The sequence below is a fragment of the Pan troglodytes genome, chromosome 19 (genome assembly GCF_028858775.2).
Source record: "Pan troglodytes isolate AG18354 chromosome 19, NHGRI_mPanTro3-v2.0_pri, whole genome shotgun sequence".
NCBI classification, from domain to species: Eukaryota; Metazoa; Chordata; class Mammalia; order Primates; family Hominidae; genus Pan; species Pan troglodytes.
The window spans coordinates 24655721-24682598 of NC_072417.2; the positions used below are offsets into that span (position 1 = coordinate 24655721).

The 26878-nt window shown below is 56.4% G+C and overlaps 4 non-coding genes across 4 annotated transcripts; all 4 read right to left on the reverse strand.

Moving 5' to 3' along the window:
* Positions 1-5265: 5265 nt before the first annotated feature.
* On the reverse strand, positions 5266-5456 carry LOC134808996 (U2 spliceosomal RNA). Its single transcript, XR_010153421.1, has one exon. It is a non-coding gene; the product is annotated as a U2 spliceosomal RNA (small nuclear RNA).
* Positions 5457-11385: 5929 nt separating this feature from the next.
* LOC129137793 (U2 spliceosomal RNA) lies at positions 11386-11576 on the reverse strand. The gene has a single exon (XR_008540584.1). It is a non-coding gene; the product is annotated as a U2 spliceosomal RNA (small nuclear RNA).
* A 5923-nt stretch (positions 11577-17499) lies between these two features.
* Positions 17500-17690, reverse strand: LOC129137794 (U2 spliceosomal RNA). Its single transcript, XR_008540585.1, has one exon. It is a non-coding gene; the product is annotated as a U2 spliceosomal RNA (small nuclear RNA).
* Positions 17691-23601: 5911 nt separating this feature from the next.
* On the reverse strand, positions 23602-23792 carry LOC129137795 (U2 spliceosomal RNA). Its single transcript, XR_008540586.1, has one exon. It is a non-coding gene; the product is annotated as a U2 spliceosomal RNA (small nuclear RNA).
* Between the last annotated feature and the right edge of the window lie 3086 nt (positions 23793-26878).

Here is a 26878-nt window from a genome sequence, read left to right on the forward strand (position 1 = left end):
AGCCCCTGTGCCTGCGTCTCCTGCGGCTTCTGTGCGCGGACCGTGTCCTGTGCTGTGTAGGGAAAGCTGCCTCCCTGCTCGGGACGTGGATTCCCTTCCCCTCCTCCTCGCCTGGCTACTTCTGACGCAGGTCGTCAGGACTCCGCTTGGGTGTCACGCGTCCAGGAAGCCTCCCTTAGTCAAGGGCCCTCGGCACCCGCCCCGTATGTGACTAGCAGCCCTCCTGTGTATTTCATCGCGCCCCCGTTGTTTATATCAGCTATTCCACTCACCACCCTTCTGGGCAACCCTTTATCTCCCGCTCTGAAATCCCATCGCTGAGGGCTGGGACCCCTCCTCAGTGCTTATCCCTGTTTCCCCGCGCGAGTCTGGCGCCTGGCGTGTGGAAGGCGCTCAGCAAACGTTTGTGGAGCGAAGAAACGACGCAAAGGTGATGAGCACGGCAGACCGTGATGAGCACGACGCAGTTAGGAGGCTATTGGCCCGGCGCGGGGGAAAAGGGGGAAGGTCGGGCTCGGGGTGGCAGGACCCCAGAGGGCAGGGGTGACTGCCGGGGTGCTCTTGGGGCAAGGTGGGCGTCAAGGCCCCCAGCAAGGTTGGGATAAAGTTTCTCTCCGAGGCACAGACTGCCGCCTGCGGGCTCAGCATTTACCTCTCCCTTCCTCCTTCCTAACGCAACTTCAGCGGAGGGCTGAGGGCTCTACTGCGCATTACCTGGAAAACTTATTTCACTCCACGGCCCTAAGAGGTGGGCCTTATTATTAGCCACGGCCAGGGTTAGGGTGAGGCCTCTCCTCCAGGGCAGAATTTCAGAGGGTGCCCACCCCCCCGCCCTAAATCATTCAGCAATCAACATAAACTATAGTTCAACGCAATATATCTTATCTTGTGGGCCGCAAGCCACCCAGGTGCCCAGGCAAGAGCCTGAAGGCACAAGCTGTTCCAGTATAGTAAAGAAAATTATTAGAATAAGAAAAGTTTTACTAGAGATAGGAAACGGATAGGATTATATCTGACTATTATTAATCATTAGTTTGTAGCATTACTCTTTGTTCTATTACCATAATGATCTCTGTTCCATTATGATTACCCTGGGGGAAACCAGGCCACACAGAGTTAGGAGCTGAAGGGCCACAGTGAGAGGTGACCAGGAGACAAGAGTGTGAGCCCTCATTCACGCCCAGAGAAGGGCCGCTGGAGGGCTCCTTGGCCTAGCGGTAATGCCAGTGCCTGGGAAGGCCCTGGTTACTTAGCAGGCCTTGGTCTAGCGGTGGCCCCAGTGCCTGGGAAGGCACCCGTTACTTAGCAGGCCGGGAAAGGGAATCTCCCTCTCTCCAGGGGAGACAGAGAACGCTCCGCTCCACCACCTCTTGTGGGAGGTCTGACATTAGCCAGGCCGGCCCGCAGTCAGCCGGAGGCTCCAACGTCTCCCTGTGATGCTGTGCTTCAGTGGGCACGCTCCTTCTTCACTTTCATGTTCCGCCTGTACACCTGGCTCCTCCTTTTAAGTTCTTAGAAGACAGCAGTAGCACAATTAGTAGGAGTACCACAGTCTTCGATCTTTCTGATAAGTGCATAGAAGAAACGCTGACGTTTGCTGTCCTCCCTCTCCACCTCGGCTACCACAAAGGGAAAGGCCCCCTGTCCAGTGGACACGTGACTCGCGTGACCTATCGATCACTGGAGATGACTGGCACTCCTTACCCTGCCCCCTTGCCTTGACTACAATAAATAGCAGCGCCTCCAGGCATTCGGGGCCACTACCTGTCTGTCTCCGCGCTTTGGTGGCAGTGGTCCCCCGGGCCCAGCTGTCTTTCTTCCTATCTCTTTGTCTTCTGTCTTTATCTCTTCGATCTCTCGTCTCCGCGCGCACACACACGAAGAGAAAACCCACAGACCCGGTAGGGGTGGACCCTACATTATCTCGGCCACAACATAATCAAGATATTCATGTGGACTACTGAGTCTTTCGGTGCCCCCTTGCTGTTTTAGTTTTGTCCTGCGGCCGAGTGTTTCCCTCGCTTCACGCCAACCCAATCTCCGCCGCCCTGTCTTGTCATCCCCATTCTACAGCCCAGCACGGTGTAGTATGGCAGCCGCTAGCCACAGGTATCTAGGGAGCCCTGGAAATGTGGTCAGTTCTAATGGAGCTGTGCTGTAAGTGTGAAATACACATGGGATTTTGACGGCAGTGGGAGCAAAATTCTCCCAATTTTTTTTTTTTTTTTTCAGACGGAGGTTCCGCTCTTGTTACCCAGCCTGGAGTCCAATGGCGCGATCTAGGCTCTCTGCAACCTCCGCCTCCCGGGTTCAAGCGATTCCCCTGCCTCAGCCTCCCGAGCAGCTGGGACTACAGGCATGTGCCACCACGCCCGGCTAAGTTTGTATTTTTAGTACACATGGGGTTTCTCCATGTTGGTCAGGCTGGTCTCCAACTCCCGACCTCCGGTGATCCGCCCAGCTGCCGCCTCCCAAAGTGTTGCTTGCGATTACAGGCTTGAGCCACCGCTCACCCTGGCTTTTTTTTTTTTTTTTTTTTTTTTTTTTTTGGCAGACAAACTCTTGCTCTGTCGCCCAGGCTGGAGTGCAGTGGCGCGATCTCGGCTCACTGCAGCCTCTACCTCCCGGGTTCCAGCGATTCTCCTGCCTCAGCCTCCTGGGTAGCTGGGATTACAGGCGTAGGCCACCACGCCCGGCTCATTTTTGTATTTTTAGGGGGTTTCGCCATGTCGGCCAGGCTGGTCTCCAGCTCCTGACCTCAGGCGATCCGCCCGCCTCGGCCTCCCAAAGCGCTGGGATTACAGGCGTAAGCCACCGCGCCGGGCTCTTTCATTCTGTCTTTATTTTCTGAGATAGAGTCTCGCTCGGACGCTCAGGTTGGACTGCAATGGCGTGATCTCGGCTCGCTGAAACTTCCGCCTCCCGGGTTCAAGCGATTCTCCTGTCTCAGCCTCCCGAGTAGCTGGGATTATTGACGGGCAGCACCACGCCCGGCTACCTTTTGTGGTTTTTGTATCTTCTGTCTTCTGCTCTTGAGTACCGCATAGAGCCACAGAAGACTAGCGAGTCGAACAAACGGCCCCTGTTGCAGCAGTTGTTGATCACGGGGCTGCCCCCGGTACTCATCCTGTGTCTCTCGTCCAAATCCCCGCTCCTCCCCAGCTATCACCTCTGCCGATGCTGGTGGTTTCCCTGGGTACCGGGAACCAAACTCTCATTCCCCAGGGGCCTAAGCCCCCCGTGGCCAGGCCCTTCTCAAGTCAGGGTTCCTGCACATTCACAGTTACGGGTGGCCCTGGGAGTAACACCTGGCACCCAAACAGATCACCAGAGTCCACGCATAGTCCACCTGCCCTCCCTGCGTAAGATCAGCTCTTCCTCCTCCCGGCGATAGATCAGGGTCAATGATCCCTGCCAAGATGGCGACTGCTCCAGCCTGCTGGTCCAACCTGTCCAGCCACAGCTGTTGCTCGAAGGCTTGAAGTTCAATGGGACCCTCTCCCGCTTTCTACAAACTGGTTCCTCTATTTTCATGTTTATTTATTTGGGACGGGGTCTGGCTCTGTCACCCAGGCTGGAGTGCAGTGGTGCGATCACCGCTCACTGCAGCATCCACCTCCCAGCGTCCACCCATCCTCCTGGCCTCAGCCTCTGGAACAGCTGGGGTACAGATACGCCCCAGCCCGAACAGGTTTTCACTAGGTTGCCTGGGCTCTTTCTTTCTTTGTCTGTGTTTGTTTGTTGGTTGGTCGGTTGGTTTTTGTTTGTTTCTTTCGAGACGGGGCTCCGGCTCTGCCGCCGGGGCTGCAGTGCAATGGCGCGATCTCACCTCACTGCGGCCTTCTGGGCTCAAGCGATCCCCCCACTGTGCCCGGCCTGAAGACAGCCTTTAGAGAAAGAAGCAGGGGGAGTTCTTCCGAGGACAGACAAGGTTTCTGGAGTTTGGAAAGGGTGAGAGACTGGGTCAGCGAAAGGAACATTCCGATCTTTATGTTGGGATGCAACGTATAATAGATACAGGGATGAGACCCAAAAGAGCCGGCAGAGGTTTGTCATCGTGGTCGCAAGGCAACTGCCGGTGGCTGATCCCGTAAAGGATACGCATACCTAGAGCGGAGCCTAAAGATGCATCAAGCATGACGGGTGGAGCCACGATGCTTGGACTCGAGCTCTGCTCCTGTGCGTTCCGTGATAAATGGCTTATACTACCTGCACCTCAGTTTTTCCCGGGCAAAAAAGGAAGCTTGCTGCCGGTGCGTTGGCACCTGCCTTAAAGTGCCAGCTACCCAGCGGGCTGAAGAGGAAGAAGTTCCTACTAGGAAGACACGTGGACACGTATGTTTACTGCAGCACTATTTACAATAGCAAAGACTTGGAACCAACTCGAATGCCCATGAATGATAGGCTGGATAAAGAAAGTGTGGCACGTATACACCATGGAATTACTACGCAGCCATAAAAAAGGATGAGTTCATGTCCTCTGCGGGAACGTGGATGAAGCTGGAAGGCCTCATTCTCAGCAAACTGACACAGGAAGCGAAAACCAAACACCGCATGTTCTCGCTCCTAAGTGGGAGTTGAACAGTGAGAACACATGGGACACAGGGAGGGGAACATCACACGCCGGGCCCTGACGGGGCGTGGGGGGCAAGGGGAGAGAGAGCATTAGGACAAATGGCCAACGCGTGCGGGGCTTCAAACCTAGACGACTGGTGGATAGGTGCAGCAAAGCACCGTGGCACACGTGTATCTATGTTCCAAACCTGCACGTCCTGCACATGTACCCCAGAACTTGGGAGGGGGTGGGGGAAACCAAAAGAGAGAACGGAGGAGAGGCGGGGGGGGGGTGAAGAGAGAGAGAAAGAGACAGAGAGAGAGAGAAAGAGAGAGAGAGAGAGAGAGAGAGAGAGAAAGAGAGAGAGAGAGAGAGAGAGAGAGAGGAGAAAGAAGTTCAATTCCGGGTGGATCCCATTCCTTTAAAAGGTCGCCACCCACTCGACTGCCAAGCTGAGATCCTAAGGACCTCCCCAAAGGAGGAGGTCGTGGCCTTCCCAAAGCGCAGTAGTCACGGTGGAAACGGAAGCGTGCCGCATAAGCCTACCGTCTACCGCCCACCGCCTGCAGATCAGGAACCTCCCTCACTGGTACTTCAGGGAAGCGGTTAAGTCAAGCCGGCGCGTCACAGGCACTCGGCGTGCAAGCCGCCCCGCAGCTGCTACTGTCTCTTACCTCTCTCTGCTTTTAGGAAACACGTTGTATCCCCGGAGGGGGTGCACCGTTCCTGGAGGTACTGCAATACCAGGTCGATGCGTGGAGTGGACGGAGCAAGCTCCTATTCCATCTCCCTGCTCCAAAAATCCATTTAATATATTGTCCTCGGATAGAGGACGTATCAGATATTAAACTGATAAGAACAGATACTACACTTGATCTTAGCCAAAAGGCCGAGAAGCGATGCGGTCGCCTTCGCGCCCGCCGTCACCGTCCCACTCTCATCCACATTCAAGTCGCGGTGAGAGCCCCAGCCTCGCTCCTTGCCCCATTCCCTCTGTCTCGTCCACAGCGCTATTGACGCCCTTACACTCTCGGGCTGATTTCTTATTCTCCGCCTTTGAAAAGGGAAATCTTACACCCGTGCTTCTTCCGGCGTTCCCGGGCTTTCATTTCGAATTTGCATGCCCCGCCCTTTCACGGAGGGCGTGGCCTCCGCCGTTGACTCCGCCCCCGGGGCCGCCTCTGCCTGGGGGAGCCGGGGCTCCGCTGGGGGCGACTTCCTTGTTCGTATCGAGCCAGCGAAAAGACAGAACCGGAAGAGACTGGGGGCGAAGGCGACAGGGGTCTGTGGAAGAGACCTGTCGGCGGAGAGCGGTCCACGTTTTCCTGGAGAAAGACGAGGCCCCAGGGCAGGAGCGCGGGCTGCGCTGGGCCTTTACTTCGCCGCCCGCGGGCGGGGAGACCGGCCCCGTACCCGAGGGGACGAGGGGCCCATGCCCAGTCAGGGAAGCCGAAGGCCTGGAGGGGCTTCCGGGAGCAGGGGCTGGAGTTCCTCGGCCAGGCAGGAGGCTGGCACCAGACACCCAGCAGAGGGAGGCGGCGAGGGCCCAGCAAGGATTCTCCCCAGCCCCTGTGCCTGCGTCTCCTGCGGCTTCTGTGCGCGGACCGTGTCCTGTGCTGTGTAGGGAAAGCTGCCTCCCTGCTCGGGACGTGGATTCCCTTCCCCTCCTCCTCGCCTGGCTACTTCTGACGCAGGTCGTCAGGACTCCGCTTGGGTGTCACGCGTCCAGGAAGCCTCCCTTAGTCAAGGGCCCTCGGCACCCGCCCCGTATGTGACTAGCAGCCCTCCTGTGTATTTCATCGCGCCCCCGTTGTTTATATCAGCTATTCCACTCACCACCCTTCTGGGCAACCCTTTATCTCCCGCTCTGAAATCCCATCGCTGAGGGCTGGGACCCCTCCTCAGTGCTTATCCCTGTTTCCCCGCGCGAGTCTGGCGCCTGGCGTGTGGAAGGCGCTCAGCAAACGTTTGTGGAGCGAAGAAACGACGCAAAGGTGATGAGCACGGCAGACCGTGATGAGCACGACGCAGTTAGGAGGCTATTGGCCCGGCGCGGGGGAAAAGGGGGAAGGTCGGGCTCGGGGTGGCAGGACCCCAGAGGGCAGGGGTGACTGCCGGGGTGCTCTTGGGGCAAGGTGGGCGTCAAGGCCCCCAGCAAGGTTGGGATAAAGTTTCTCTCCGAGGCACAGACTGCCGCCTGCGGGCTCAGCATTTACCTCTCCCTTCCTCCTTCCTAACGCAACTTCAGCGGAGGGCTGAGGGCTCTACTGCGCATTACCTGGAAAACTTATTTCACTCCACGGCCCTAAGAGGTGGGCCTTATTATTAGCCACGGCCAGGGTTAGGGTGAGGCCTCTCCTCCAGGGCAGAATTTCAGAGGGTGCCCACCCCCCCGCCCTAAATCATTCAGCAATCAACATAAACTATAGTTCAACGCAATATATCTTATCTTGTGGGCCGCAAGCCACCCAGGTGCCCAGGCAAGAGCCTGAAGGCACAAGCTGTTCCAGTATAGTAAAGAAAATTATTAGAATAAGAAAAGTTTTACTAGAGATAGGAAACGGATAGGATTATATCTGACTATTATTAATCATTAGTTTGTAGCATTACTCTTTGTTCTATTACCATAATGATCTCTGTTCCATTATGATTACCCTGGGGGAAACCAGGCCACACAGAGTTAGGAGCTGAAGGGCCACAGTGAGAGGTGACCAGGAGACAAGAGTGTGAGCCCTCATTCACGCCCAGAGAAGGGCCGCTGGAGGGCTCCTTGGCCTAGCGGTAATGCCAGTGCCTGGGAAGGCCCTGGTTACTTAGCAGGCCTTGGTCTAGCGGTGGCCCCAGTGCCTGGGAAGGCACCCGTTACTTAGCAGGCCGGGAAAGGGAATCTCCCTCTCTCCAGGGGAGACAGAGAACGCTCCGCTCCACCACCTCTTGTGGGAGGTCTGACATTAGCCAGGCCGGCCCGCAGTCAGCCGGAGGCTCCAACGTCTCCCTGTGATGCTGTGCTTCAGTGGGCACGCTCCTTCTTCACTTTCATGTTCCGCCTGTACACCTGGCTCCTCCTTTTAAGTTCTTAGAAGACAGCAGTAGCACAATTAGTAGGAGTACCACAGTCTTCGATCTTTCTGATAAGTGCATAGAAGAAACGCTGACGTTTGCTGTCCTCCCTCTCCACCTCGGCTACCACAAAGGGAAAGGCCCCCTGTCCAGTGGACACGTGACTCGCGTGACCTATCGATCACTGGAGATGACTGGCACTCCTTACCCTGCCCCCTTGCCTTGACTACAATAAATAGCAGCGCCTCCAGGCATTCGGGGCCACTACCTGTCTGTCTCCGCGCTTTGGTGGCAGTGGTCCCCCGGGCCCAGCTGTCTTTCTTCCTATCTCTTTGTCTTCTGTCTTTATCTCTTCGATCTCTCGTCTCCGCGCGCACACACACGAAGAGAAAACCCACAGACCCGGTAGGGGTGGACCCTACATTATCTCGGCTACAACATAATCAAGATATTCATGTGGACTACTGAGTCTTTCGGTGCCCCCTTGCTGTTTTAGTTTTGTCCTGCGGCCGAGTGTTTCCCTCGCTTCACGCCAACCCAATCTCCGCCGCCCTGTCTTGTCATCCCCATTCTACAGCCCAGCACGGTGTAGTATGGCAGCCGCTAGCCACAGGTATCTAGGGAGCCCTGGAAATGTGGTCAGTTCTAATGGAGCTGTGCTGTAAGTGTGAAATACACATGGGATTTTGACGGCAGTGGGAGCAAAATTCTCCCAATTTTTTTTTTTTTTTTTCAGACGGAGGTTCCGCTCTTGTTACCCAGCCTGGAGTCCAATGGCGCGATCTAGGCTCTCTGCAACCTCCGCCTCCCGGGTTCAAGCGATTCCCCTGCCTCAGCCTCCCGAGCAGCTGGGACTACAGGCATGTGCCACCACGCCCGGCTAAGTTTGTATTTTTAGTACACATGGGGTTTCTCCATGTTGGTCAGGCTGGTCTCCAACTCCCGACCTCCGGTGATCCGCCCAGCTGCCGCCTCCCAAAGTGTTGCTTGCGATTACAGGCTTGAGCCACCGCTCACCCTGGCTTTTTTTTTTTTTTTTTTTTTTTTTTTTTTGGCAGACAAACTCTTGCTCTGTCGCCCAGGCTGGAGTGCAGTGGCGCGATCTCGGCTCACTGCAGCCTCTACCTCCCGGGTTCCAGCGATTCTCCTGCCTCAGCCTCCTGGGTAGCTGGGATTACAGGCGTAGGCCACCACGCCCGGCTCATTTTTGTATTTTTAGGGGGTTTCGCCATGTCGGCCAGGCTGGTCTCCAGCTCCTGACCTCAGGCGATCCGCCCGCCTCGGCCTCCCAAAGCGCTGGGATTACAGGCGTAAGCCACCGCGCCGGGCTCTTTCATTCTGTCTTTATTTTCTGAGATAGAGTCTCGCTCGGACGCTCAGGTTGGACTGCAATGGCGTGATCTCGGCTCGCTGAAACTTCCGCCTCCCGGGTTCAAGCGATTCTCCTGTCTCAGCCTCCCGAGTAGCTGGGATTATTGACGGGCAGCACCACGCCCGGCTACCTTTTGTGGTTTTTGTATCTTCTGTCTTCTGCTCTTGAGTACCGCATAGAGCCACAGAAGACTAGCGAGTCGAACAAACGGCCCCTGTTGCAGCAGTTGTTGATCACGGGGCTGCCCCCGGTACTCATCCTGTGTCTCTCGTCCAAATCCCCGCTCCTCCCCAGCTATCACCTCTGCCGATGCTGGTGGTTTCCCTGGGTACCGGGAACCAAACTCTCATTCCCCAGGGGCCTAAGCCCCCCGTGGCCAGGCCCTTCTCAAGTCAGGGTTCCTGCACATTCACAGTTACGGGTGGCCCTGGGAGTAACACCTGGCACCCAAACAGATCACCAGAGTCCACGCATAGTCCACCTGCCCTCCCTGCGTAAGATCAGCTCTTCCTCCTCCCGGCGATAGATCAGGGTCAATGATCCCTGCCAAGATGGCGACTGCTCCAGCCTGCTGGTCCAACCTGTCCAGCCACAGCTGTTGCTCGAAGGCTTGAAGTTCAATGGGACCCTCTCCCGCTTTCTACAAACTGGTTCCTCTATTTTCATGTTTATTTATTTGGGACGGGGTCTGGCTCTGTCACCCAGGCTGGAGTGCAGTGGTGCGATCACCGCTCACTGCAGCATCCACCTCCCAGCGTCCACCCATCCTCCTGGCCTCAGCCTCTGGAACAGCTGGGGTACAGATACGCCCCAGCCCGAACAGGTTTTCACTAGGTTGCCTGGGCTCTTTCTTTCTTTGTCTGTGTTTGTTTGTTGGTTGGTCGGTTGGTTTTTGTTTGTTTCTTTCGAGACGGGGCTCCGGCTCTGCCGCCGGGGCTGCAGTGCAATGGCGCGATCTCACCTCACTGCGGCCTTCTGGGCTCAAGCGATCCCCCCACTGTGCCCGGCCTGAAGACAGCCTTTAGAGAAAGAAGCAGGGGGAGTTCTTCCGAGGACAGACAAGGTTTCTGGAGTTTGGAAAGGGTGAGAGACTGGGTCAGCGAAAGGAACATTCCGATCTTTATGTTGGGATGCAACGTATAATAGATACAGGGATGAGACCCAAAAGAGCCGGCAGAGGTTTGTCATCGTGGTCGCAAGGCAACTGCCGGTGGCTGATCCCGTAAAGGATACGCATACCTAGAGCGGAGCCTAAAGATGCATCAAGCATGACGGGTGGAGCCACGATGCTTGGACTCGAGCTCTGCTCCTGTGCGTTCCGTGATAAATGGCTTATACTACCTGCACCTCAGTTTTTCCCGGGCAAAAAAGGAAGCTTGCTGCCGGTGCGTTGGCACCTGCCTTAAAGTGCCAGCTACCCAGCGGGCTGAAGAGGAAGAAGTTCCTACTAGGAAGACACGTGGACACGTATGTTTACTGCAGCACTATTTACAATAGCAAAGACTTGGAACCAACTCGAATGCCCATGAATGATAGGCTGGATAAAGAAAGTGTGGCACGTATACACCATGGAATTACTACGCAGCCATAAAAAAGGATGAGTTCATGTCCTCTGCGGGAACGTGGATGAAGCTGGAAGGCCTCATTCTCAGCAAACTGACACAGGAAGCGAAAACCAAACACCGCATGTTCTCGCTCCTAAGTGGGAGTTGAACAGTGAGAACACATGGGACACAGGGAGGGGAACATCACACGCCGGGCCCTGACGGGGCGTGGGGGGCAAGGGGAGAGAGAGCATTAGGACAAATGGCCAACGCGTGCGGGGCTTCAAACCTAGACGACTGGTGGATAGGTGCAGCAAAGCACCGTGGCACACGTGTATCTATGTTCCAAACCTGCACGTCCTGCACATGTACCCCAGAACTTGGGAGGGGGTGGGGGAAACCAAAAGAGAGAACGGAGGAGAGGCGGGGGGGGGGTGAAGAGAGAGAGAAAGAGACAGAGAGAGAGAGAGAAAGAGAGAGAGAGAGAGAGAAAGAGAGAGAGAGAGAGAGAGAGAGAGAGAGAGAGAGAGAGAAAGAAGTTCAATTCCGGGTGGATCCCATTCCTTTAAAAGGTCGCCACCCACTCGACTGCCAAGCTGAGATCCTAAGGACCTCCCCAAAGGAGGAGGTCGTGGCCTTCCCAAAGCGCAGTAGTCACGGTGGAAACGGAAGCGTGCCGCATAAGCCTACCGTCTACCGCCCACCGCCTGCAGATCAGGAACCTCCCTCACTGGTACTTCAGGGAAGCGGTTAAGTCAAGCCGGCGCGTCACAGGCACTCGGCGTGCAAGCCGCCCCGCAGCTGCTACTGTCTCTTACCTCTCTCTGCTTTTAGGAAACACGTTGTATCCCCGGAGGGGGTGCACCGTTCCTGGAGGTACTGCAATACCAGGTCGATGCGTGGAGTGGACGGAGCAAGCTCCTATTCCATCTCCCTGCTCCAAAAATCCATTTAATATATTGTCCTCGGATAGAGGACGTATCAGATATTAAACTGATAAGAACAGATACTACACTTGATCTTAGCCAAAAGGCCGAGAAGCGATGCGGTCGCCTTCGCGCCCGCCGTCACCGTCCCACTCTCATCCACATTCAAGTCGCGGTGAGAGCCCCAGCCTCGCTCCTTGCCCCATTCCCTCTGTCTCGTCCACAGCGCTATTGACGCCCTTACACTCTCGGGCTGATTTCTTATTCTCCGCCTTTGAAAAGGGAAATCTTACACCCGTGCTTCTTCCGGCGTTCCCGGGCTTTCATTTCGAATTTGCATGCCCCGCCCTTTCACGGAGGGCGTGGCCTCCGCCGTTGACTCCGCCCCCGGGGCCGCCTCTGCCTGGGGGAGCCGGGGCTCCGCTGGGGGCGACTTCCTTGTTCGTATCGAGCCAGCGAAAAGACAGAACCGGAAGAGACTGGGGGCGAAGGCGACAGGGGTCTGTGGAAGAGACCTGTCGGCGGAGAGCGGTCCACGTTTTCCTGGAGAAAGACGAGGCCCCAGGGCAGGAGCGCGGGCTGCGCTGGGCCTTTACTTCGCCGCCCGCGGGCGGGGAGACCGGCCCCGTACCCGAGGGGACGAGGGGCCCATGCCCAGTCAGGGAAGCCGAAGGCCTGGAGGGGCTTCCGGGAGCAGGGGCTGGAGTTCCTCGGCCAGGCAGGAGGCTGGCACCAGACACCCAGCAGAGGGAGGCGGCGAGGGCCCAGCAAGGATTCTCCCCAGCCCCTGTGCCTGCGTCTCCTGCGGCTTCTGTGCGCGGACCGTGTCCTGTGCTGTGTAGGGAAAGCTGCCTCCCTGCTCGGGACGTGGATTCCCTTCCCCTCCTCCTCGCCTGGCTACTTCTGACGCAGGTCGTCAGGACTCCGCTTGGGTGTCACGCGTCCAGGAAGCCTCCCTTAGTCAAGGGCCCTCGGCACCCGCCCCGTATGTGACTAGCAGCCCTCCTGTGTATTTCATCGCGCCCCCGTTGTTTATATCAGCTATTCCACTCACCACCCTTCTGGGCAACCCTTTATCTCCCGCTCTGAAATCCCATCGCTGAGGGCTGGGACCCCTCCTCAGTGCTTATCCCTGTTTCCCCGCGCGAGTCTGGCGCCTGGCGTGTGGAAGGCGCTCAGCAAACGTTTGTGGAGCGAAGAAACGACGCAAAGGTGATGAGCACGGCAGACCGTGATGAGCACGACGCAGTTAGGAGGCTATTGGCCCGGCGCGGGGGAAAAGGGGGAAGGTCGGGCTCGGGGTGGCAGGACCCCAGAGGGCAGGGGTGACTGCCGGGGTGCTCTTGGGGCAAGGTGGGCGTCAAGGCCCCCAGCAAGGTTGGGATAAAGTTTCTCTCCGAGGCACAGACTGCCGCCTGCGGGCTCAGCATTTACCTCTCCCTTCCTCCTTCCTAACGCAACTTCAGCGGAGGGCTGAGGGCTCTACTGCGCATTACCTGGAAAACTTATTTCACTCCACGGCCCTAAGAGGTGGGCCTTATTATTAGCCACGGCCAGGGTTAGGGTGAGGCCTCTCCTCCAGGGCAGAATTTCAGAGGGTGCCCACCCCCCCGCCCTAAATCATTCAGCAATCAACATAAACTATAGTTCAACGCAATATATCTTATCTTGTGGGCCGCAAGCCACCCAGGTGCCCAGGCAAGAGCCTGAAGGCACAAGCTGTTCCAGTATAGTAAAGAAAATTATTAGAATAAGAAAAGTTTTACTAGAGATAGGAAACGGATAGGATTATATCTGACTATTATTAATCATTAGTTTGTAGCATTACTCTTTGTTCTATTACCATAATGATCTCTGTTCCATTATGATTACCCTGGGGGAAACCAGGCCACACAGAGTTAGGAGCTGAAGGGCCACAGTGAGAGGTGACCAGGAGACAAGAGTGTGAGCCCTCATTCACGCCCAGAGAAGGGCCGCTGGAGGGCTCCTTGGCCTAGCGGTAATGCCAGTGCCTGGGAAGGCCCTGGTTACTTAGCAGGCCTTGGTCTAGCGGTGGCCCCAGTGCCTGGGAAGGCACCCGTTACTTAGCAGGCCGGGAAAGGGAATCTCCCTCTCTCCAGGGGAGACAGAGAACGCTCCGCTCCACCACCTCTTGTGGGAGGTCTGACATTAGCCAGGCCGGCCCGCAGTCAGCCGGAGGCTCCAACGTCTCCCTGTGATGCTGTGCTTCAGTGGGCACGCTCCTTCTTCACTTTCATGTTCCGCCTGTACACCTGGCTCCTCCTTTTAAGTTCTTAGAAGACAGCAGTAGCACAATTAGTAGGAGTACCACAGTCTTCGATCTTTCTGATAAGTGCATAGAAGAAACGCTGACGTTTGCTGTCCTCCCTCTCCACCTCGGCTACCACAAAGGGAAAGGCCCCCTGTCCAGTGGACACGTGACTCGCGTGACCTATCGATCACTGGAGATGACTGGCACTCCTTACCCTGCCCCCTTGCCTTGACTACAATAAATAGCAGCGCCTCCAGGCATTCGGGGCCACTACCTGTCTGTCTCCGCGCTTTGGTGGCAGTGGTCCCCCGGGCCCAGCTGTCTTTCTTCCTATCTCTTTGTCTTCTGTCTTTATCTCTTCGATCTCTCGTCTCCGCGCGCACACACACGAAGAGAAAACCCACAGACCCGGTAGGGGTGGACCCTACATTATCTCGGCTACAACATAATCAAGATATTCATGTGGACTACTGAGTCTTTCGGTGCCCCCTTGCTGTTTTAGTTTTGTCCTGCGGCCGAGTGTTTCCCTCGCTTCACGCCAACCCAATCTCCGCCGCCCTGTCTTGTCATCCCCATTCTACAGCCCAGCACGGTGTAGTATGGCAGCCGCTAGCCACAGGTATCTAGGGAGCCCTGGAAATGTGGTCAGTTCTAATGGAGCTGTGCTGTAAGTGTGAAATACACATGGGATTTTGACGGCAGTGGGAGCAAAATTCTCCCAATTTTTTTTTTTTTTTTTCAGACGGAGGTTCCGCTCTTGTTACCCAGCCTGGAGTCCAATGGCGCGATCTAGGCTCTCTGCAACCTCCGCCTCCCGGGTTCAAGCGATTCCCCTGCCTCAGCCTCCCGAGCAGCTGGGACTACAGGCATGTGCCACCACGCCCGGCTAAGTTTGTATTTTTAGTACACATGGGGTTTCTCCATGTTGGTCAGGCTGGTCTCCAACTCCCGACCTCCGGTGATCCGCCCAGCTGCCGCCTCCCAAAGTGTTGCTTGCGATTACAGGCTTGAGCCACCGCTCACCCTGGCTTTTTTTTTTTTTTTTTTTTGGCAGACAAACTCTTGCTCTGTCGCCCAGGCTGGAGTGCAGTGGCGCGATCTCGGCTCACTGCAGCCTCTACCTCCCGGGTTCCAGCGATTCTCCTGCCTCAGCCTCCTGGGTAGCTGGGATTACAGGCGTAGGCCACCACGCCCGGCTCATTTTTGTATTTTTAGGGGGTTTCGCCATGTCGGCCAGGCTGGTCTCCAGCTCCTGACCTCAGGCGATCCGCCCGCCTCGGCCTCCCAAAGCGCTGGGATTACAGGCGTAAGCCACCGCGCCGGGCTCTTTCATTCTGTCTTTATTTTCTGAGATAGAGTCTCGCTCGGACGCTCAGGTTGGACTGCAATGGCGTGATCTCGGCTCGCTGAAACTTCCGCCTCCCGGGTTCAAGCGATTCTCCTGTCTCAGCCTCCCGAGTAGCTGGGATTATTGACGGGCAGCACCACGCCCGGCTACCTTTTGTGGTTTTTGTATCTTCTGTCTTCTGCTCTTGAGTACCGCATAGAGCCACAGAAGACTAGCGAGTCGAACAAACGGCCCCTGTTGCAGCAGTTGTTGATCACGGGGCTGCCCCCGGTACTCATCCTGTGTCTCTCGTCCAAATCCCCGCTCCTCCCCAGCTATCACCTCTGCCGATGCTGGTGGTTTCCCTGGGTACCGGGAACCAAACTCTCATTCCCCAGGGGCCTAAGCCCCCCGTGGCCAGGCCCTTCTCAAGTCAGGGTTCCTGCACATTCACAGTTACGGGTGGCCCTGGGAGTAACACCTGGCACCCAAACAGATCACCAGAGTCCACGCATAGTCCACCTGCCCTCCCTGCGTAAGATCAGCTCTTCCTCCTCCCGGCGATAGATCAGGGTCAATGATCCCTGCCAAGATGGCGACTGCTCCAGCCTGCTGGTCCAACCTGTCCAGCCACAGCTGTTGCTCGAAGGCTTGAAGTTCAATGGGACCCTCTCCCGCTTTCTACAAACTGGTTCCTCTATTTTCATGTTTATTTATTTGGGACGGGGTCTGGCTCTGTCACCCAGGCTGGAGTGCAGTGGTGCGATCACCGCTCACTGCAGCATCCACCTCCCAGCGTCCACCCATCCTCCTGGCCTCAGCCTCTGGAACAGCTGGGGTACAGATACGCCCCAGCCCGAACAGGTTTTCACTAGGTTGCCTGGGCTCTTTCTTTCTTTGTCTGTGTTTGTTTGTTGGTTGGTCGGTTGGTTTTTGTTTGTTTCTTTCGAGACGGGGCTCCGGCTCTGCCGCCGGGGCTGCAGTGCAATGGCGCGATCTCACCTCACTGCGGCCTTCTGGGCTCAAGCGATCCCCCCACTGTGCCCGGCCTGAAGACAGCCTTTAGAGAAAGAAGCAGGGGGAGTTCTTCCGAGGACAGACAAGGTTTCTGGAGTTTGGAAAGGGTGAGAGACTGGGTCAGCGAAAGGAACATTCCGATCTTTATGTTGGGATGCAACGTATAATAGATACAGGGATGAGACCCAAAAGAGCCGGCAGAGGTTTGTCATCGTGGTCGCAAGGCAACTGCCGGTGGCTGATCCCGTAAAGGATACGCATACCTAGAGCGGAGCCTAAAGATGCATCAAGCATGATGGGTGGAGCCACGATGCTTGGACTCGAGCTCTGCTCCTGTGCGTTCCGTGATAAATGGCTTATACTACCTGCACCTCAGTTTTTCCCGGGCAAAAAAGGAAGCTTGCTGCCGGTGCGTTGGCACCTGCCTTAAAGTGCCAGCTACCCAGCGGGCTGAAGAGGAAGAAGTTCCTACTAGGAAGACACGTGGACACGTATGTTTACTGCAGCACTATTTACAATAGCAAAGACTTGGAACCAACTCGAATGCCCATGAATGATAGGCTGGATAAAGAAAGTGTGGCACGTATACACCATGGAATTACTACGCAGCCATAAAAAAGGATGAGTTCATGTCCTCTGCGGGAACGTGGATGAAGCTGGAAGGCCTCATTCTCAGCAAACTGACACAGGAAGCGAAAACCAAACACCGCATGTTCTCGCTCCTAAGTGGGAGTTGAACAGTGAGAACACATGGGACACAGGGAGGGGAACATCACACGCCGGGCCCTGACGGGGCGTGGGGGGCAAGGGGAGAGAGAGCATTAGGACAAATGGCCAACGCGTGCGGGGCTTCAAACCTAGACGACTGGTGGATAGGTGCAGCAAAGCACCGTGGCACACGTGTATCTATGTTCCAAACCTGCACGTCCTGCACATGTACCCCAGAACTTGGGAGGGGGTGGGGGAAACCAAAAGAGAGAACGGAGGAGAGGCGGGGGGGGGGGTGAAGAGAGAGAGAAAGAGACAGAGAGAGAGAGAGAAAGAGAGAGAGAGAGAGAGAAAGAGAGAGAGAGAGAGAGAGAGAGAGAGAGAGAGAGAGAGGAGAAAGAAGTTCAATTCCGGGTGGATCCCATTCCTTTAAAAGGTCGCCACCCACTCGACTGCCAAGCTGAGATCCTAAGGACCTCCCCAAAGGAGGAGGTCGTGGCCTTCCCAAAGCGCAGTAGTCACGGTGGAAACGGAAGCGTGCCGCATAAGCCTACCGTCTACCGCCCACCGCCTGCAGATCAGGAACCTCCCTCACTGGTACTTCAGGGAAGCGGTTAAGTCAAGCCGGCGCGTCACAGGCACTCGGCGTGCAAGCCGCCCCGCAGCTGCTACTGTCTCTTACCTCTCTCTGCTTTTAGGAAACACGTTGTATCCCCGGAGGGGGTGCACCGTTCCTGGAGGTACTGCAATACCAGGTCGATGCGTGGAGTGGACGGAGCAAGCTCCTATTCCATCTCCCTGCTCCAAAAATCCATTTAATATATTGTCCTCGGATAGAGGACGTATCAGATATTAAACTGATAAGAACAGATACTACACTTGATCTTAGCCAAAAGGCCGAGAAGCGATGCGGTCGCCTTCGCGCCCGCCGTCACCGTCCCACTCTCATCCACATTCAAGTCGCGGTGAGAGCCCCAGCCTCGCTCCTTGCCCCATTCCCTCTGTCTCGTCCACAGCGCTATTGACGCCCTTACACTCTCGGGCTGATTTCTTATTCTCCGCCTTTGAAAAGGGAAATCTTACACCCGTGCTTCTTCCGGCGTTCCCGGGCTTTCATTTCGAATTTGCATGCCCCGCCCTTTCACGGAGGGCGTGGCCTCCGCCGTTGACTCCGCCCCCGGGGCCGCCTCTGCCTGGGGGAGCCGGGGCTCCGCTGGGGGCGACTTCCTTGTTCGTATCGAGCCAGCGAAAAGACAGAACCGGAAGAGACTGGGGGCGAAGGCGACAGGGGTCTGTGGAAGAGACCTGTCGGCGGAGAGCGGTCCACGTTTTCCTGGAGAAAGACGAGGCCCCAGGGCAGGAGCGCGGGCTGCGCTGGGCCTTTACTTCGCCGCCCGCGGGCGGGGAGACCGGCCCCGTACCCGAGGGGACGAGGGGCCCATGCCCAGTCAGGGAAGCCGAAGGCCTGGAGGGGCTTCCGGGAGCAGGGGCTGGAGTTCCTCGGCCAGGCAGGAGGCTGGCACCAGACACCCAGCAGAGGGAGGCGGCGAGGGCCCAGCAAGGATTCTCCCCAGCCCCTGTGCCTGCGTCTCCTGCGGCTTCTGTGCGCGGACCGTGTCCTGTGCTGTGTAGGGAAAGCTGCCTCCCTGCTCGGGACGTGGATTCCCTTCCCCTCCTCCTCGCCTGGCTACTTCTGACGCAGGTCGTCAGGACTCCGCTTGGGTGTCACGCGTCCAGGAAGCCTCCCTTAGTCAAGGGCCCTCGGCACCCGCCCCGTATGTGACTAGCAGCCCTCCTGTGTATTTCATCGCGCCCCCGTTGTTTATATCAGCTATTCCACTCACCACCCTTCTGGGCAACCCTTTATCTCCCGCTCTGAAATCCCATCGCTGAGGGCTGGGACCCCTCCTCAGTGCTTATCCCTGTTTCCCCGCGCGAGTCTGGCGCCTGGCGTGTGGAAGGCGCTCAGCAAACGTTTGTGGAGCGAAGAAACGACGCAAAGGTGATGAGCACGGCAGACCGTGATGAGCACGACGCAGTTAGGAGGCTATTGGCCCGGCGCGGGGGAAAAGGGGGAAGGTCGGGCTCGGGGTGGCAGGACCCCAGAGGGCAGGGGTGACTGCCGGGGTGCTCTTGGGGCAAGGTGGGCGTCAAGGCCCCCAGCAAGGTTGGGATAAAGTTTCTCTCCGAGGCACAGACTGCCGCCTGCGGGCTCAGCATTTACCTCTCCCTTCCTCCTTCCTAACGCAACTTCAGCGGAGGGCTGAGGGCTCTACTGCGCATTACCTGGAAAACTTATTTCACTCCACGGCCCTAAGAGGTGGGCCTTATTATTAGCCACGGCCAGGGTTAGGGTGAGGCCTCTCCTCCAGGGCAGAATTTCAGAGGGTGCCCACCCCCCCGCCCTAAATCATTCAGCAATCAACATAAACTATAGTTCAACGCAATATATCTTATCTTGTGGGCCGCAAGCCACCCAGGTGCCCAGGCAAGAGCCTGAAGGCACAAGCTGTTCCAGTATAGTAAAGAAAATTATTAGAATAAGAAAAGTTTTACTAGAGATAGGAAACGGATAGGATTATATCTGACTATTATTAATCATTAGTTTGTAGCATTACTCTTTGTTCTATTACCATAATGATCTCTGTTCCATTATGATTACCCTGGGGGAAACCAGGCCACACAGAGTTAGGAGCTGAAGGGCCACAGTGAGAGGTGACCAGGAGACAAGAGTGTGAGCCCTCATTCACGCCCAGAGAAGGGCCGCTGGAGGGCTCCTTGGCCTAGCGGTAATGCCAGTGCCTGGGAAGGCCCTGGTTACTTAGCAGGCCTTGGTCTAGCGGTGGCCCCAGTGCCTGGGAAGGCACCCGTTACTTAGCAGGCCGGGAAAGGGAATCTCCCTCTCTCCAGGGGAGACAGAGAACGCTCCGCTCCACCACCTCTTGTGGGAGGTCTGACATTAGCCAGGCCGGCCCGCAGTCAGCCGGAGGCTCCAACGTCTCCCTGTGATGCTGTGCTTCAGTGGGCACGCTCCTTCTTCACTTTCATGTTCCGCCTGTACACCTGGCTCCTCCTTTTAAGTTCTTAGAAGACAGCAGTAGCACAATTAGTAGGAGTACCACAGTCTTCGATCTTTCTGATAAGTGCATAGAAGAAACGCTGACGTTTGCTGTCCTCCCTCTCCACCTCGGCTACCACAAAGGGAAAGGCCCCCTGTCCAGTGGACACGTGACTCGCGTGACCTATCGATCACTGGAGATGACTGGCACTCCTTACCCTGCCCCCTTGCCTTGACTACAATAAATAGCAGCGCCTCCAGGCATTCGGGGCCACTACCTGTCTGTCTCCGCGCTTTGGTGGCAGTGGTCCCCCGGGCCCAGCTGTCTTTCTTCCTATCTCTTTGTCTTCTGTCTTTATCTCTTCGATCTCTCGTCTCCGCGCGCACACACACGAAGAGAAAACCCACAGACCCGGTAGGGGTGGACCCTACATTATCTCGGCCACGACATAATCAAGATATTCATGTGGACTACTGAGTCTTTCGGTGCCCCCTTGCTGTTTTAGTTTTGTCCTGCGGCCGAGTGTTTCCCTCGCTTCACGCCAACCCAATCTCCGCCGCCCTGTCTTGTCATCCCCATTCTACAGCCCAGCACGGTGTAGTATGGCAGCCGCTAGCCACAGGTATCTAGGGAGCCCTGGAAATGTGGTCAGTTCTAATGGAGCTGTGCTGTAAGTGTGAAATACACATGGGATTTTGACGGCAGTGGGAGCAAAATTCTCCCAATTTTTTTTTTTTTTTTTCAGACGGAGGTTCCGCTCTTGTTACCCAGCCTGGAGTCCAATGGCGCGATCTAGGCTCTCTGCAACCTCCGCCTCCCGGGTTCAAGCGATTCCCCTGCCTCAGCCTCCCGAGCAGCTGGGACTACAGGCATGTGCCACCACGCCCGGCTAAGTTTGTATTTTTAGTACACATGGGGTTTCTCCATGTTGGTCAGGCTGGTCTCCAACTCCCGACCTCCGGTGATCCGCCCAGCTGCCGCCTCCCAAAGTGTTGCTTGCGATTACAGGCTTGAGCCACCGCTCACCCTGGCTTTTTTTTTTTTTTTGGCAGACAAACTCTTGCTCTGTCGCCCAGGCTGGAGTGCAGTGGCGCGATCTCGGCTCACTGCAGCCTCTACCTCCCGGGTTCCAGCGATTCTCCTGCCTCAGCCTCCTGGGTAGCTGGGATTACAGGCGTAGGCCACCACGCCCGGCTCATTTTTGTATTTTTAGGGGGTTTCGCCATGTCGGCCAGGCTGGTCTCCAGCTCCTGACCTCAGGCGATCCGCCCGCCTCGGCCTCCCAAAGCGCTGGGATTACAGGCGTAAGCCACCGCGCCGGGCTCTTTCATTCTGTCTTTATTTTCTGAGATAGAGTCTCGCTCGGACGCTCAGGTTGGACTGCAATGGCGTGATCTCGGCTCGCTGAAACTTCCGCCTCCCGGGTTCAAGCGATTCTCCTGTCTCAGCCTCCCGAGTAGCTGGGATTATTGACGGGCAGCACCACGCCCGGCTACCTTTTGTGGTTTTTGTATCTTCTGTCTTCTGCTCTTGAGTACCGCATAGAGCCACAGAAGACTAGCGAGTCGAACAAACGGCCCCTGTTGCAGCAGTTGTTGATCACGGGGCTGCCCCCGGTACTCATCCTGTGTCTCTCGTCCAAATCCCCGCTCCTCCCCAGCTATCACCTCTGCCGATGCTGGTGGTTTCCCTGGGTACCGGGAACCAAACTCTCATTCCCCAGGGGCCTAAGCCCCCCGTGGCCAGGCCCTTCTCAAGTCAGGGTTCCTGCACATTCACAGTTACGGGTGGCCCTGGGAGTAACACCTGGCACCCAAACAGATCACCAGAGTCCACGCATAGTCCACCTGCCCTCCCTGCGTAAGATCAGCTCTTCCTCCTCCCGGCGATAGATCAGGGTCAATGATCCCTGCCAAGATGGCGACTGCTCCAGCCTGCTGGTCCAACCTGTCCAGCCACAGCTGTTGCTCGAAGGCTTGAAGTTCAATGGGACCCTCTCCCGCTTTCTACAAACTGGTTCCTCTATTTTCATGTTTATTTATTTGGGACGGGGTCTGGCTCTGTCACCCAGGCTGGAGTGCAGTGGTGCGATCACCGCTCACTGCAGCATCCACCTCCCAGCGTCCACCCATCCTCCTGGCCTCAGCCTCTGGAACAGCTGGGGTACAGATACGCCCCAGCCCGAACAGGTTTTCACTAGGTTGCCTGGGCTCTTTCTTTCTTTGTCTGTGTTTGTTTGTTGGTTGGTCGGTTGGTTTTTGTTTGTTTCTTTCGAGACGGGGCTCCGGCTCTGCCGCCGGGGCTGCAGTGCAATGGCGCGATCTCACCTCACTGCGGCCTTCTGGGCTCAAGCGATCCCCCCACTGTGCCCGGCCTGAAGACAGCCTTTAGAGAAAGAAGCAGGGGGAGTTCTTCCGAGGACAGACAAGGTTTCTGGAGTTTGGAAAGGGTGAGAGACTGGGTCAGCGAAAGGAACATTCCGATCTTTATGTTGGGATGCAACGTATAATAGATACAGGGATGAGACCCAAAAGAGCCGGCAGAGGTTTGTCATCGTGGTCGCAAGGCAACTGCCGGTGGCTGATCCCGTAAAGGATACGCATACCTAGAGCGGAGCCTAAAGATGCATCAAGCATGACGGGTGGAGCCACGATGCTTGGACTCGAGCTCTGCTCCTGTGCGTTCCGTGATAAATGGCTTATACTACCTGCACCTCAGTTTTTCCCGGGCAAAAAAGGAAGCTTGCTGCCGGTGCGTTGGCACCTGCCTTAAAGTGCCAGCTACCCAGCGGGCTGAAGAGGAAGAAGTTCCTACTAGGAAGACACGTGGACACGTATGTTTACTGCAGCACTATTTACAATAGCAAAGACTTGGAACCAACTCGAATGCCCATGAATGATAGGCTGGATAAAGAAAGTGTGGCACGTATACACCATGGAATTACTACGCAGCCATAAAAAAGGATGAGTTCATGTCCTCTGCGGGAACGTGGATGAAGCTGGAAGGCCTCATTCTCAGCAAACTGACACAGGAAGCGAAAACCAAACACCGCATGTTCTCGCTCCTAAGTGGGAGTTGAACAGTGAGAACACATGGGACACAGGGAGGGGAACATCACACGCCGGGCCCTGACGGGGCGTGGGGGGCAAGGGGAGAGAGAGCATTAGGACAAATGGCCAACGCGTGCGGGGCTTCAAACCTAGACGACTGGTGGATAGGTGCAGCAAAGCACCGTGGCACACGTGTATCTATGTTCCAAACCTGCACGTCCTGCACATGTACCCCAGAACTTGGGAGGGGGTGGGGGAAACCAAAAGAGAGAACGGAGGAGAGGCGGGGGGGGGGGGTGAAGAGAGAGAGAAAGAGACAGAGAGAGAGAGAGAAAGAGAGAGAGAGAGAGAGAAAGAGAGAGAGAGAGAGAGAGAGAGAGAGAGAGGAGAAAGAAGTTCAATTCCGGGTGGATCCCATTCCTTTAAAAGGTCGCCACCCACTCGACTGCCAAGCTGAGATCCTAAGGACCTCCCCAAAGGAGGAGGTCGTGGCCTTCCCAAAGCGCAGTAGTCACGGTGGAAACGGAAGCGTGCCGCATAAGCCTACCGTCTACCGCCCACCGCCTGCAGATCAGGAACCTCCCTCACTGGTACTTCAGGGAAGCGGTTAAGTCAAGCCGGCGCGTCACAGGCACTCGGCGTGCAAGCCGCCCCGCAGCTGCTACTGTCTCTTACCTCTCTCTGCTTTTAGGAAACACGTTGTATCCCCGGAGGGGGTGCACCGTTCCTGGAGGTACTGCAATACCAGGTCGATGCGTGGAGTGGACGGAGCAAGCTCCTATTCCATCTCCCTGCTCCAAAAATCCATTTAATATATTGTCCTCGGATAGAGGACGTATCAGATATTAAACTGATAAGAACAGATACTACACTTGATCTTAGCCAAAAGGCCGAGAAGCGATGCGGTCGCCTTCGCGCCCGCCGTCACCGTCCCACTCTCATCCACATTCAAGTCGCGGTGAGAGCCCCAGCCTCGCTCCTTGCCCCATTCCCTCTGTCTCGTCCACAGCGCTATTGACGCCCTTACACTCTCGGGCTGATTTCTTATTCTCCGCCTTTGAAAAGGGAAATCTTACACCCGTGCTTCTTCCGGCGTTCCCGGGCTTTCATTTCGAATTTGCATGCCCCGCCCTTTCACGGAGGGCGTGGCCTCCGCCGTTGACTCCGCCCCCGGGGCCGCCTCTGCCTGGGGGAGCCGGGGCTCCGCTGGGGGCGACTTCCTTGTTCGTATCGAGCCAGCGAAAAGACAGAACCGGAAGAGACTGGGGGCGAAGGCGACAGGGGTCTGTGGAAGAGACCTGTCGGCGGAGAGCGGTCCACGTTTTCCTGGAGAAAGACGAGGCCCCAGGGCAGGAGCGCGGGCTGCGCTGGGCCTTTACTTCGCCGCCCGCGGGCGGGGAGACCGGCCCCGTACCCGAGGGGACGAGGGGCCCATGCCCAGTCAGGGAAGCCGAAGGCCTGGAGGGGCTTCCGGGAGCAGGGGCTGGAGTTCCTCGGCCAGGCAGGAGGCTGGCACCAGACACCCAGCAGAGGGAGGCGGCGAGGGCCCAGCAAGGATTCTCCCCAGCCCCTGTGCCTGCGTCTCCTGCGGCTTCTGTGCGCGGACCGTGTCCTGTGCTGTGTAGGGAAAGCTGCCTCCCTGCTCGGGACGTGGATTCCCTTCCCCTCCTCCTCGCCTGGCTACTTCTGACGCAGGTCGTCAGGACTCCGCTTGGGTGTCACGCGTCCAGGAAGCCTCCCTTAGTCAAGGGCCCTCGGCACCCGCCCCGTATGTGACTAGCAGCCCTCCTGTGTATTTCATCGCGCCCCCGTTGTTTATATCAGCTATTCCACTCACCACCCTTCTGGGCAACCCTTTATCTCCCGCTCTGAAATCCCATCGCTGAGGGCTGGGACCCCTCCTCAGTGCTTATCCCTGTTTCCCCGCGCGAGTCTGGCGCCTGGCGTGTGGAAGGCGCTCAGCAAACGTTTGTGGAGCGAAGAAACGACGCAAAGGTGATGAGCACGGCAGACCGTGATGAGCACGACGCAGTTAGGAGGCTATTGGCCCGGCGCGGGGGAAAAGGGGGAAGGTCGGGCTCGGGGTGGCAGGACCCCAGAGGGCAGGGGTGACTGCCGGGGTGCTCTTGGGGCAAGGTGGGCGTCAAGGCCCCCAGCAAGGTTGGGATAAAGTTTCTCTCCGAGGCACAGACTGCCGCCTGCGGGCTCAGCATTTACCTCTCCCTTCCTCCTTCCTAACGCAACTTCAGCGGAGGGCTGAGGGCTCTACTGCGCATTACCTGGAAAACTTATTTCACTCCACGGCCCTAAGAGGTGGGCCTTATTATTAGCCACGGCCAGGGTTAGGGTGAGGCCTCTCCTCCAGGGCAGAATTTCAGAGGGTGCCCACCCCCCCGCCCTAAATCATTCAGCAATCAACATAAACTATAGTTCAACGCAATATATCTTATCTTGTGGGCCGCAAGCCACCCAGGTGCCCAGGCAAGAGCCTGAAGGCACAAGCTGTTCCAGTATAGTAAAGAAAATTATTAGAATAAGAAAAGTTTTACTAGAGATAGGAAACGGATAGGATTATATCTGACTATTATTAATCATTAGTTTGTAGCATTACTCTTTGTTCTATTACCATAATGATCTCTGTTCCATTATGATTACCCTGGGGGAAACCAGGCCACACAGAGTTAGGAGCTGAAGGGCCACAGTGAGAGGTGACCAGGAGACAAGAGTGTGAGCCCTCATTCACGCCCAGAGAAGGGCCGCTGGAGGGCTCCTTGGCCTAGCGGTAATGCCAGTGCCTGGGAAGGCCCTGGTTACTTAGCAGGCCTTGGTCTAGCGGTGGCCCCAGTGCCTGGGAAGGCACCCGTTACTTAGCAGGCCGGGAAAGGGAATCTCCCTCTCTCCAGGGGAGACAGAGAACGCTCCGCTCCACCACCTCTTGTGGGAGGTCTGACATTAGCCAGGCCGGCCCGCAGTCAGCCGGAGGCTCCAACGTCTCCCTGTGATGCTGTGCTTCAGTGGGCACGCTCCTTCTTCACTTTCATGTTCCGCCTGTACACCTGGCTCCTCCTTTTAAGTTCTTAGAAGACAGCAGTAGCACAATTAGTAGGAGTACCACAGTCTTCGATCTTTCTGATAAGTGCATAGAAGAAACGCTGACGTTTGCTGTCCTCCCTCTCCACCTCGGCTACCACAAAGGGAAAGGCCCCCTGTCCAGTGGACACGTGACTCGCGTGACCTATCGATCACTGGAGATGACTGGCACTCCTTACCCTGCCCCCTTGCCTTGACTACAATAAATAGCAGCGCCTCCAGGCATTCGGGGCCACTACCTGTCTGTCTCCGCGCTTTGGTGGCAGTGGTCCCCCGGGCCCAGCTGTCTTTCTTCCTATCTCTTTGTCTTCTGTCTTTATCTCTTCGATCTCTCGTCTCCGCGCGCACACACACGAAGAGAAAACCCACAGACCCGGTAGGGGTGGACCCTACATTATCTCGGCTACAACATAATCAAGATATTCATGTGGACTACTGAGTCTTTCGGTGCCCCCTTGCTGTTTTAGTTTTGTCCTGCGGCCGAGTGTTTCCCTCGCTTCACGCCAACCCAATCTCCGCCGCCCTGTCTTGTCATCCCCATTCTACAGCCCAGCACGGTGTAGTATGGCAGCCGCTAGCCACAGGTATCTAGGGAGCCCTGGAAATGTGGTCAGTTCTAATGGAGCTGTGCTGTAAGTGTGAAATACACATGGGATTTTGACGGCAGTGGGAGCAAAATTCTCCCAATTTTTTTTTTTTTTTTTTCAGACGGAGGTTCCGCTCTTGTTACCCAGCCTGGAGTCCAATGGCGCGATCTAGGCTCTCTGCAACCTCCGCCTCCCGGGTTCAAGCGATTCCCCTGCCTCAGCCTCCCGAGCAGCTGGGACTACAGGCATGTGCCACCACGCCCGGCTAAGTTTGTATTTTTAGTACACATGGGGTTTCTCCATGTTGGTCA